Consider the following 12,007-nt stretch of genomic DNA (forward strand, 5'->3'; position numbering starts at 1 on the left):
ACCTTCCCTATATTCCCCTACCTATACTAGGGGCAATTTATAATGGCCAATTTACCTATCAACCTGCAAGTCTTTGGCTGTGGGAGGAAACAGGAGCACCCGGTGAAAACCCACACGGTCACAGGGAGAAATTGCAAACTCCACACAGGCAGTACCCAGAATTGAACCCGGGTCGCTGGAGCTGTGAGGCTGCGGTGCTAACCACTGCGCCACTGTGCCCTAAAAGAGCTGAACTCAAGAGGTGAGATGAGAGTGACTGCCCTTGACATCAAGGCAGCATTTGACCGAGTATGATATCAAGGAGCCCTAGCAAAACTGGAGTCAATGGGAACCAGGGGGAAAATTTTCCACTGGTTGGAATCGCACCTAGTGCAAAGGAAGATGGTTGTGGTTGTTGGAGATCAATCATCTCAGCTCCAGGGCATCACTGCAGGAGTTCCTCAGGGTAGTGTCCTCGGCCCAACCATCTTCAGCTGCTTCATCAATGACCTTCCCTCAATCATAAGGTCAGAAGTGGGGATGTTAGCTGATGATTGCACAATGTTCATCACCATTCGCGACTCCTCAGAAACTGAAGAAGTCCATGTAGAAATGCAGCAAGACCTGGACAATATCCAGGCTTGGGCTGATAAGTGGCAAGTAACATTTGTGACACACAAGTGCCAGGCAATGACCATCTCCAACAAGATCAAATCTAACCATTTCCCCTTGACACTGAATCCCCAACTATCAATATCCTGGGGGTTACCATTGACCTGAAACTGAATTGGAGCAGCCAGATAAATACTGTGGCTACAAGAGTAGGTCAGAAGCTGGGAATCCTGTGGTGAGTAACTCACCTCCTGATTCCCCAAAGTTTGTCCACCATCTACAAAGCACAAGTCAGGAGTGTGATGGAATACCCTCCACTTCCCTGGATGGGTGCAGCTCCAACAACACTCAAGAAGCTCGAAACAATTCAGCACAAAGCAGCCCGCTTTATTGGCACTCCAGCCACAACATTCACTCACTCCACCACGACGCACAGTGGCAGCAGTGTGTACCATCTACAAGATGCACTGCAGCAACACATCAAGGCGCCTCACACAGCACCTTCCAAACCCACAACCTCAACCACCAAAGGCAGCAGATGCATGGGAACACCAGCACTTGGAAGTTCCCCTCCAAGCCACACATCATACTGTCGCTGTGTCAAAATCCTGGAACTCCCTTCCTAACAGCACTGTGGGTGTACCTACCCCAAATGGACTGCAGCGGTTTAAGAAGGCAGCTCACTACCACCTTCTCAAGGGCAATTAGGGATGGACAATAAATGTTGGCCTAGCCAGCGACGCCCACATCCCAGGAATGAATAAAAAAAATTTGTATTGTAAGGGATTAATTTTCCAATATTTGTTACTGGTCAGCGGCATTTAGCAGAAAATTGAAAAATAAAGATGAAAAAATATCACTGTTGTTATGACCAGGTGATAAAGGTGTCTAGGGGTTGTTTACTGCCCCCACCAGGTCTTATTGTAACAGCATTTATTTTTAAACACACTGTGTTTTGAGCTCCCCCTTGGTGAATGACTTGTTTGATTATGGGGGAGGATTCTTTGTTAATCTCCTCTTTGTTTTCTGGTACACCCCTACCTGCTGGTATTTGTGCAGGCCTGACTGCACTTCGATTAGGTGAGGCATCACCCTCACAGTTTCTGTGCCACCTAGAGGCCTATCTTTGTCTCTGCAGGTTCCAGTACATGCTGTTATCAATTCTGGTGGGGAGCGTCTAGAGTCTGCATTTAAATAGGAGCATGTGGGGTCTAACCTTTCACATTTTTCGGGGTTGATTGACCAGACAGCAGTGGTTTTCATCCGGGATTCCTCACGGACTTCCTTTAACTTGCCCTCTTGGTCACTTTTTCCCCTTCTCTTTCTAAACTTTTGCCAGCTGTGTGCTTGCCTGTCCCCTTTTATTCTCAGCGAGGGTCCCTTACAGTTCACCAGCCCTCTGCTGAAGGGCCCTCTTAACACTGGTACAGGACTTAGGGGTGCAGGTTTCACTGTCAGCTGGGGTTTCCCCTCAACCTGGCACTTGTGGCAACTCCTGCAGTATTCTACTACATCTCTGTGGAGTTTTGGCCAGTCAAACTGCTGTCTTATGTGGGCTTTGGTCTTTTGCATGTACAGCCACTGTAGTCTCGTGGGCCCTTCTTAATGTTTCACCCTGGTACACATTCAGGGACACTGAAGGGGACCATCACCTGCCACTGCCCTGTCTCTTTGACCTCCTGTGGTCTTTCTTTCACTAGTAGGGGGGCTACCACCTTCAACCCGGCCAGGTCATTACCGAGGAGCAGGTCAACCCCGTTCACAGGCAAACTGGAGACAATCCCTATGGTCACCGGCCCCAAAACTAGGTTGCACTCCAGGTGCACCCGGTGTACAGGTACAGGCATCCACTGCCCTCCAGTACCATTTTGGTGCTCACTGCACTCTCTGGGGGAAAGGTCAGACCTTTTCCCAGTAAAAGGGTTCTAGTGGCCCCTGTGTCCCTGAGAATCACTATGGGCTTGCTTGCCCACACGAGGGGTATAGGATTACTTTCCCTTCAGACACAAAAACCTGATAACCTTCAGGAAACCCATTAACTTTTCCTGCACTGGCCATAGTAAGCTTCCTAGGTTGCTCTCTTACTGCAGTTAAAGCCACAGCTTGTTCTGCTGTGCTTTGCATTAGGTCCCATCTTCACTGAGTGGGTGTGCCCTGATTAACCCTACTGGTTTCCCCCTTAGTTTACAGCAATCAGCTTTTAATTGCCTTGCTTTATTACAATGGAAGCACACAGGTCTCCGGGTCTCACTCTTGCTCATAACACCTTCCTTTTTGGCTGGAGGAGGGCCCCCTGTGTCTCCTGCTTTCCTTTCTCTCCCAGGACTGCCTGGGTAGATATCACCTTCCCACCCTTTGTCCTTTTCGGGTTTGTGGGGGTGATTAGGAAAGGTTCGCCCCTGGGAAACCAACTTATAAATTAAAGCACAGTTATCGGCCAGAACGGCAGCTTGCCAGGCTCCCTGAACCCATTGCTCCTCTACATCGGTTTTTATTGAGAGTGGGAGAGAGTTTTTAAATTCCTCTAACAGGATTACTTCTCTGAGAGTCTCTTGCTGAGTTGTATTTTAACAGCCCTCAGCCACTGTTCAAAAACCAGCTGCTTACTTCTTTCAAACTCCAGAAAAGTTTGATTAGCTTGCTTTTTGAGGGTTCTAAACTTTTGGCAGTAGGCTTTGGGTACTAATTCATATGCCCCGAGGATAGCATTTTTGGTCAGTTCATAATTTGATGAACTCTCATCAGGCAACAAGGAATAAACCTCATGGGCTTTTCCGGTTAGTTTGCTTTGCAATAAGAGAGACCAGGTCTCAGCTGGCCATTTTAGCTGCCTTGCCAGTTTCTCAAAAGACACAAAAAATGTTTCCACATCTTCTTCATTGAATATTGGAATTAATTGAGCGGGTTTTAGCAATTTTGTACCCAGCCCTGAATTATGCTCATCCATATTGGCCATGCTGTCACTAGAGTTACTCTATCACCCCCTGGTTAACTCAAGCCGCTGCAGCTCTCTCTCATCGGATTCTTTCTGCACTATTCTTTCTCTCTCTCTCTCTCTCTCTTGCCTTTCATTCTCTTCATGTTCCTTTTGGAAGGCTTTCTCTCTTCCTGTTCCTTCTGGAAGGTTCTCTCTTTCTCCCTCTCCTGCCTCTCTCTCTCTTTTTCATCGAATTCAAGTTTCCTTTGTTCCAATTGTAACTTTGCTCGCAGTACCCTGTCTGGGTCTGCTTCTAACCCTGCTTCAGTTTCTTCAGATTCAAGGGAAAAATAGTCGGCCACTAGCCTTAGGAGTTTAGACTTCCTAGCCTTGCCACATACAGTGATCCCACACTGCTCAGCCATTTTTCTCAACTCCTCCATAGACAGTGCTTTTAATTTATCTCAAGTTACTTCACCCTGGCTTGGAGAGCTACTAGCTTCAGTTGCAGAGAGGTCAGTATTCAATCACACACAACCAGAAGAAAACCTGTATTAATCTTGCTCTTCATTGATTGGGAACAATTTGGCTTCCCACTTCCAATTTTTCTCGTTTGTCTGTGGGTAAAATTATGGACGCTAGCACCCAAATTTCTGTTACGACCAGGTGAGAAAGGTGTGTAGGGGTATTTTACTGTCTTCACCTGGAATTATTTTAACAGGGTTTATTTTTAAACACACTGTTTTGAGCTCCCCCTTGGTAAATCCTTGTTCACCACTTTCCAATTATAAGGCAAAGAAATGAGCATAAACAGGCTTTCTTAGGTTTAAAGAAGAAAAGTGAAATTTATTAAAACTTAAACTCTAATTTGGTTAATGCTTACAGATATATGACGCGCCCATGCTAGCAGGCATACGTGATACACACAGGCAAATAGGGACAAAAAAGAGAAGAAAAAATAAAGTAGAGAGGTTTGAGCCGATATCAGAAGAGTTTCTTATTTACTGTGCTTCAAAGAGAACAAAGAACAAAGAAAATTACAGCTCGGCCCTCCAAGCCTGCGCCGATCCAGTTCCTCTATCTAAACCTGTCGCCTATTTTCTAAGGGTCTGTATCTCTTGCTTCCTGCCCATTCGTGTATCTGTCTAGATACATCTTAAAAGACGCCATCGTGCCCGCATCTACCACCTCCGCTGGCAACGCGTTCCAGGCACCCACCACCCTCTGCGTAAAGAACTTTCCACACATATCCCCCCTAAACTTTTCCCCTCTCACTTTGAACTCGTGACCCCTAGTAATTGAATCCCCCACTCTGGGAAAAAGCTTCTTGCTATCCACCCTGTCTATACCTCTCATGATTTTGTAAACCTCAATCAGGTCCCCCCTCAACCTCCGTCTTTCTAATGAAAATAATCCTAATCTACTCAACCTCTCTTCATAGCTAGCGCCCTCCATACCAGGCAACATCCTGGTGAATGTCCTCTGCACCCTCTCCAAAGCATCTACATCCTTTTGGTAATGTGGCGACCAGAACTGCACGCAGTATTCCAAATGTGGCCGAACCAAAGTCTTATACAACTGTAACATGACCTGCCAACTCTTGTACTCAATACCCGGTCCGATGAAGGAAAGCATGCTGTATGCCTTCTTGACCACTCTATTGACATGCGTTGTCACCTTCAGGGAACAATGGACCTGAACACCCAAATCTCTCTGTACATCAATTTTCCCCAGGACTTTTCCATTTATTGTATAGTTCACTCTTGAATTGGATCTTCCAAAATGCATCACCTCGCATTTGCCCGGATTGAACTCCATCTGCCATTTCTCTGCCCAACTCTCCAATCTATCTATATTCTGCTGTATTCTCTGACAGTCCCCTTCACTATCTGCTACTCCACCAATCTTAGTGACGTCTGCAAACTTGCTAATCAGACCACCTATACTTTCCTCCAAATCATTTATGTATATCACAAACAACAGTGGTCCCAGCACGGATCCCTGTGGAACACCACTGGTCACACGTCTCCATTTTGAGAAACTCCCTTCCACTGCTACTCTCTGTCTCCTGTTGCCCAGCCAGTTCTTTATCCATCTAGCTAGTACACCCTGGACCCCATGCGACTTCACTTTCTCCATCAACCTACCATGGGGAACCTTATCAAACGCCTTACTGAAGTCCATGTATATGACATCTACAGCCCTTCCCTCATCAATCAACTTTGTCACTTCCTCAAAGAATTCTATTAAGTTGGTAAGACATGACCTCCCCTGCACAAAACCATGTTGCCTATCACTGATAAGCCCATTTTCTTCCAAATGGGAATAGATCCTATCCCTCAGTATCTTCTCCAGCAGCTTCCCTACCACTGACGTCAGGCTCACTGGTCTATAATTACCTGGATTATCCCTGCTACCCTTCTTAAACAAGGGGACAACATTAGCAATTCTCCAGTCCTCCGGGACCTCACCCGTGTTTAAGGATGCTGCAAAGATATCGGTTAAGGCCCCAGCTATTTCCTCTCTCACTTCCCTCAGTAACCTGGGATAGATCCCATCCGGACTGTAGTCCTTTTGTAAGTAGTCTTGCTTTTCATTGGGGCCCAGTATTCTTGTTAAACCTTGTTCACTGTAGGACTTTTCTCTCTTGGGGTTCATGTGTCTTCAATGGGTCTTCAGTTCCGTGAGAAAGAGATGAGAGCCGACAGGAGAGAGGTGTTCTCAGTCGAGCAGAAAAGAGCTTTCTGAGTTTCAAACACTCTGTGGCAAGTTCAAATTCAAACAGCCAGTTAGTCATGTGACTAAACTGGTCTGACCAGGTCTTTTGTATATTGGAGAAGAAAGGACTGGGTCCTTTGTTCCAACACTGTCTGCTAGTATGCAAAAAAGGTCTTTCCGGCGAGGGGCCTGGCAATTCCTTGTGTTCCGAAGAAGGGTCGCTGACCTGAAACGTTAACTCTGCTTCTCTTTCCACAGATGCTGCCAGACCTGCTGAGTGGTTCCAGCATTTCTTGTTTTTATTCCTTGTGATAGGCCCTCTTTTCTTCCCAGCACCAATTTTAAGTTTTAATGTTCATGTGGCGAAATAATGTGTGCCTCATTCTTGGCAGGTGGGGACCTGCATGACACTGTATATAAAATGTTCAGTAAAAAAAAGGTAAATTACCTAACATTGAGATTGCAAGCATTTATTGTTTTCTTTTCAAGCAGCGACAGAGTAAAATCCCCACTACTTACTGCGTGCACGCTGAGCATGGGCAGCTGCCTATTATTGGGCAAATGGCGCTGACTATTTGTCAGGAGTCAGTTACAAAGTGCTGCTTGTAACTTATCAAATGCCTTGGTATTTTGGGCAGTTCAGTAAATTCTTTGCACCTTGTTAATCCCCTGTCCTTACTGATTTAAAAGATCGACTGATTTCAGGCAGTCAGATCTTCAAGCAGCTTCGATTCGCTGTTTGCACCTCATTAAAGTGTGATTACCTTAGTGATGAGAATGATCAGGTTTTTATTGCGGATGTGCTGATTGCTATGCTTGATCAAAACATGCAAAGATTCAACAGTTTTCAAGCATTGCTGTGCAGGCTGCATGATTAGTTTTTTCGAACAAATAGAATTAAAGGTGCTTTCATCTCAATTTAAGCTCTGGATACATGTTTCTGGAAGCAAACTGAGTAGTGTTTTGCTTGTTTATGCAGTCAAGTGAAGCTAGTCATCATGTGGGCCAACTCTTTAAATGAAGACATTGGGCCGAAATTTATACTTCAGCCGCCATAATCGGTGGTGGACGTAAACAGGAAGTAAACAATGGCAATCTACCAGCATGAGCCACACGTCGCGGATATTAAACACGGCCAGTCATTTAAATAGCCGGAGTGGACCGCCCACCCTGATGATATGGATGGGGCGGACAGTCCATCCCTGGAAATGACGTCAGCCGCCTTTGCGCAGGCACTGACGCATTTTTAAAGGGCTCTGAGCCCTACATTTCAATTTAAATATTTAAAGAGATAATGACTTTAAAAGATTAAATAATTGATCCTGAACTTCTCTCACCGACCCCCAATAACCATAGGATTAATTATCTGCCCTCTTCCCCACTCCAAAACACTTACCTTGTGCACCTGACCTTCCCGCCCTAAAGTTTACCAACTTTAAACTTTACCTCTTCCCACCATCCCCTAGACCAATGAAATGACTCTGACACCATTCCCCACCTCCCGCACAGATAAACTTACCTGCTCCCCTCTCCCCACAAGTGTTCCACCTCGGAATCCCGGATGGGGATCCGATGGCGCAGGAGTGCCAGCCACCAGCACCAATATTGCTCTGGGACTGACGGTGGGAGCGGAACGGTAATTTATTCATTCATTTAAATTATTTTACATATTTAAATTTGGCTCCCATCGCCAAGCAGCAGGGGGCTGCCAAGAGGCCTCGCCAGCACCGGCAATATCGGGCCAGATCTTCCCAGCGTCAAGGCCTGCGGCGGGCCTCTGCCAGAGGCATTTTCTGGCCCCCCCCCACCACGACCCTCGACATTGTGGGGTCTGTAAAATTCAGCCCATTATTTTACTCATGCCCAAGTGGTTGACTCTTAACTGCTCTCTGAAATGCCTAGCAAGCCACTCAGTTGCCAAGGGTAATTAGGGATGGGAAAGAAATGCTGGCCTTGCCAGTAATGCCCACATCCCATGAAAGAATTTTAAAAAAGCTCCCCGACAGTTGCTGTAAGTTGTATCAGCATGTTTGAATCATGACATTACGTTGCATCATGCTGAACTGGCTCAATGTGTTTACAGCACTAACCAGGCACTGGCAGTAAATTGGATGATCTGGCAAAAGTTATGGGCAGACTTTTCCCAGTCCCGGGGTGGCAGGAGTGGAGGCAGAAGGCCGGGGAAATAGTGGGGAGCTGCGTCAGGTGGCTCCCAGATGCATTCCCACCACTGGGGACATTTCCCGGGGAACGGGCTGGCATGCATATTTAACATCTCAATTCGGGACCATTTAGAGCACTTTCTGGCATTTTGCTGGCGGCAGAGCAAGTCCTGTTGCAGTGGAAGCTAGCAGCTTAATGGAGGCGGCTTCTCTGTGGCAGTCCAGGAGGAAATCAGAGCCAGAGGCTCCATCCCCCAAATAGGGCGCCGCAGACAGCAAAGGCAGCACTCTCGGCCCAAACGTTGCCACCGAGGGGTTTCCCTACTGATTGGAGAGATCTGCCTGCTTGGTCCTTCTAAAAATTTTATTAATATTCACCTCTCCAATGGTGCCTCCCAGCTGCCTTAGCAGTGGCCATGTCTCTCTGTGGGGTTGCTGAGGCTCTAGAGCTGCCTCCCCTGTAAATGGGCCAGCAGCATCAGGTGCCCACCTCCTGTCCTTAATTGGAGGCGAGCTTGGAGGCAGCCAACTAAGAGGCTGACTCCGCGAAAATAGCTCCCCTGATCTGGCACCTGGTAACTGAGGACTTGGAACCCCATTTGGTCCTGACACTAGGGTCCCGAAGCCTGCAGAAAAGTTCTGTCCCATGTCTTTGCTGCTGTTATGTGAAAACTGTATAATTGCACAAAAACAGCATGCACATAGCTTTCAAATCCATGGAATCAGTGCCTAAATTATTTTATTACTGCCTTCTATTACATTCCAGCACCAGATTGAGCAACAAATGCCACCACTTTAATGTAAAATCACCTTGAAATGTCGTATTCAATTTGATATAGTTGAGAAAAAAGTTGCTGCGTAGTTGAAAACAAAGATGGAATTATTAAAAAGTTTAAGCCTAAAATTGCAGCGCAAAATGGATCCTAAAAGATCTAATGGAGGTCATTCCACGTCTGGTAGGTGCCATACATCATATTGCTTAGTGCAGTGTGTAGGTGTCCAGGGTGTCTGCCCGAAACAAGCATTCATCCCATTACCCATGTAAGTTGGGGACCTGGTGCCTATTTAATTCTGATATTAGTTTGCACAGTGCCTGCTTTGACCAGTTATATGAGGTGAATAGCAGCCTAATCAGCAGTTTTTAGAGACAAAAACTGGATGTGGAAACAGATAAGGCAGGACAAGCTCCACATCAAAACTCCTGCCTCCACCCCCAACCCCGCAACCCACTCTGGACTCCCGGTAGGTTCAGTGCTGGTATCCCTGCCGGATGATCTTCGTCTTTCTCGTGATTGGTGCACTGCCTCTTGGACTGCAACTAGTATCCACAGGATGGTGGTCACGTCCTGATGATGCAGGAGGACCAATTTTGTATGGCACTCTTGCTCATAGAAAGAATTTCTAGGCCATGTTATCAATGACAATTGCCACTTAACGCTAATGGTTTTGCAGACTCTCTTTTCAAATGTTCAGCAAAATTAAGAGCTGAAACTTTCACAAATAATTCAGCAAGTAAAAATTTTGTAGTGCTAACTGTTGTATCATTATACAGCTTGTGGATGAAGTTATAAATAAATTAAATTGTAATTGCACAAAATATCATGGGCTGCATTTTAAGACTCTGCCGCCAAAATAGGCGGTGGGCATAAAAAAAGCGGCCCACACGCACGGGGACCACGTCGCAGAGCTGCCGCGATTTCATACGTGGCGGCTCATTTGCATGACCGCAGCGCCTACCTCCCACGATGACGTGGCGGGGGGAAGGTGAACCATTGCCTGCAATGGCGTCCGGCGCCAATGCACAGGAACCAGTGCCATTTTTAAAGGGCTTACAGCCCTCAATAAGCATTTAAAATATGAAGGGGCAGTTAATGTAAAGTTTTGCAAAAATGAATATAATGACTTTTCCATGCACTCTCCCACCACCACCCCCCCACCCCCCCCCAATGGCATTTCACAATATTCCTGCCCTTTTCCCTCCTGCGGAATACCTGCCTTGAAATTTGACCTTCTCCCCCCCCACCCTCCAAATTTCGGAACCTTTGTCCTTTACCCCTTCCCATCACCCCCTCCACCCCCCGACCAATGCACAGCGTTGTAACCCCACTCCGCACAGAGAAAAGCACCTCCTCCCCCCTCCCCACAGGTGTCGTGCCTCATTTACCCGAATGTCAATCGCCAGAATAAAGGTTTTAACTGGTGGCTGAATCGCTGCGGCCTACATGGCAAGCAGGCACTAACATATTTTACTCCAGGTCCCGTTGCCGAGCGGTGGGACGGCCACCATGAGGCCTTGCTGCCGCCAGCAAGATCAGTACGGGGCCTGCCGGCTTTGGGGTCGGTGGTGGGCCTCCACCATACCAATCTTCATTTCCCCCCTGCCACCGTTCCCGGCGGCGGAGCGCCATTAAAATCCAGCCCCATTTTTCTCCAAAGTATGGTGAAACCAAAGAAGACCAACCAGACTGAGGTAACAATAATTCAGTTTTCAGTTTGAATGCAGACATGGAGAGTGATAAAGAAAATACCGTCAGAAACATTCTCCTCAGGATAAAAAGGAATATGTTTGAAAGTAATTGGAAAGAAAATGAGTGTGAAGCTGTAGAGCATCACTTCCACCAACTCCATCTTGCCAAATATTGCTCAATTGCTATTTCTCTGGAAACAAAGATAAAACATATTTTCACATCTGACATCGGATGGATGTAACTACTTTACTTTCCTATACTTATCGCGTGGTGATGCAAATGTTTATAGATTATAGAAATCTGTATGATATAATTTGATATGAAATTGTTATATTAGTATCAGTGGTTCCTGTCACCATGATCTTCATGAGGCACAGTAATTATACCATAGTCTGGTTACAGCACAGAAAGAGGCCATTTGGCCCACCGTGTCCATGCCTGCTGTCTGCAAAAGCAAAGCACCTAGTCCCACTCCCCTGCCTTTCCCCTTCACCCTGCAAATTTTTTCTTCAGACAATTATGCAGTTCTCTTTTGAAAGCCACAATTGAATCTGCCTCCACCACACTCTCAAGCCGTGCATTCCAGATCCTAACCACTCACTGCGTAAAAATGTTTTTCCTCATGTCGCTGTTACCTTTTTTGCCAATCAACTTAAATTGATGTCCTCTGGTTCTTGATCCGTCCACCAATGGGAAAAGTTTCTCCCTATCGACTCTGTCCAGACCCCTTGTGATTTTGAATACCTCTATCAAATCTCCTCTTAATCTTCTCTTCTCTAAGGAGAACAGACCCAGCTTCTCCAACCCATCCACATAACTGAAATTCCTTATCCCTGGAACGGTTCTCATCAACCTTTTCTGCAACCTCCCTAATGCCTTAACGGCCTTCCAAAAGTGTGGTGTCCAGAACTGGATACAATATTCTGGTCAAACCAGTGTTTTATACAGGTTTATCATAACTTTTTGTTTTTGTACTCTAAGCCTCTATTTATAAAGCCTAGGATTCCGTGTACTTTATTAACTGCATTCTCAACCTGCCCTGTGACCGTCAATGATTTGTGTACATATACCACCAAGTCCCCCTGTTCCTACTTAAGTCCAATTTTGGATGAAAGTATCCACCTTTCTTTAGGCACTTAAACAATCTTAGT

The 12,007-nt window shown here is 46.2% G+C and overlaps 1 protein-coding gene across 1 annotated transcript in view; it reads right to left on the bottom strand.

The window, feature by feature from the left end:
• Positions 1–12,007, bottom strand: part of scn1laa (sodium channel, voltage-gated, type I-like, alpha) — a 222,916-nt gene that overhangs the window by 97,018 nt on the left and 113,891 nt on the right. The gene's annotated exons all lie outside the window — the stretch shown is intronic.

Source organism: Heterodontus francisci, chromosome 7 (genome assembly GCF_036365525.1).
Source record: "Heterodontus francisci isolate sHetFra1 chromosome 7, sHetFra1.hap1, whole genome shotgun sequence".
NCBI classification, from domain to species: Eukaryota; Metazoa; Chordata; class Chondrichthyes; order Heterodontiformes; family Heterodontidae; genus Heterodontus; species Heterodontus francisci.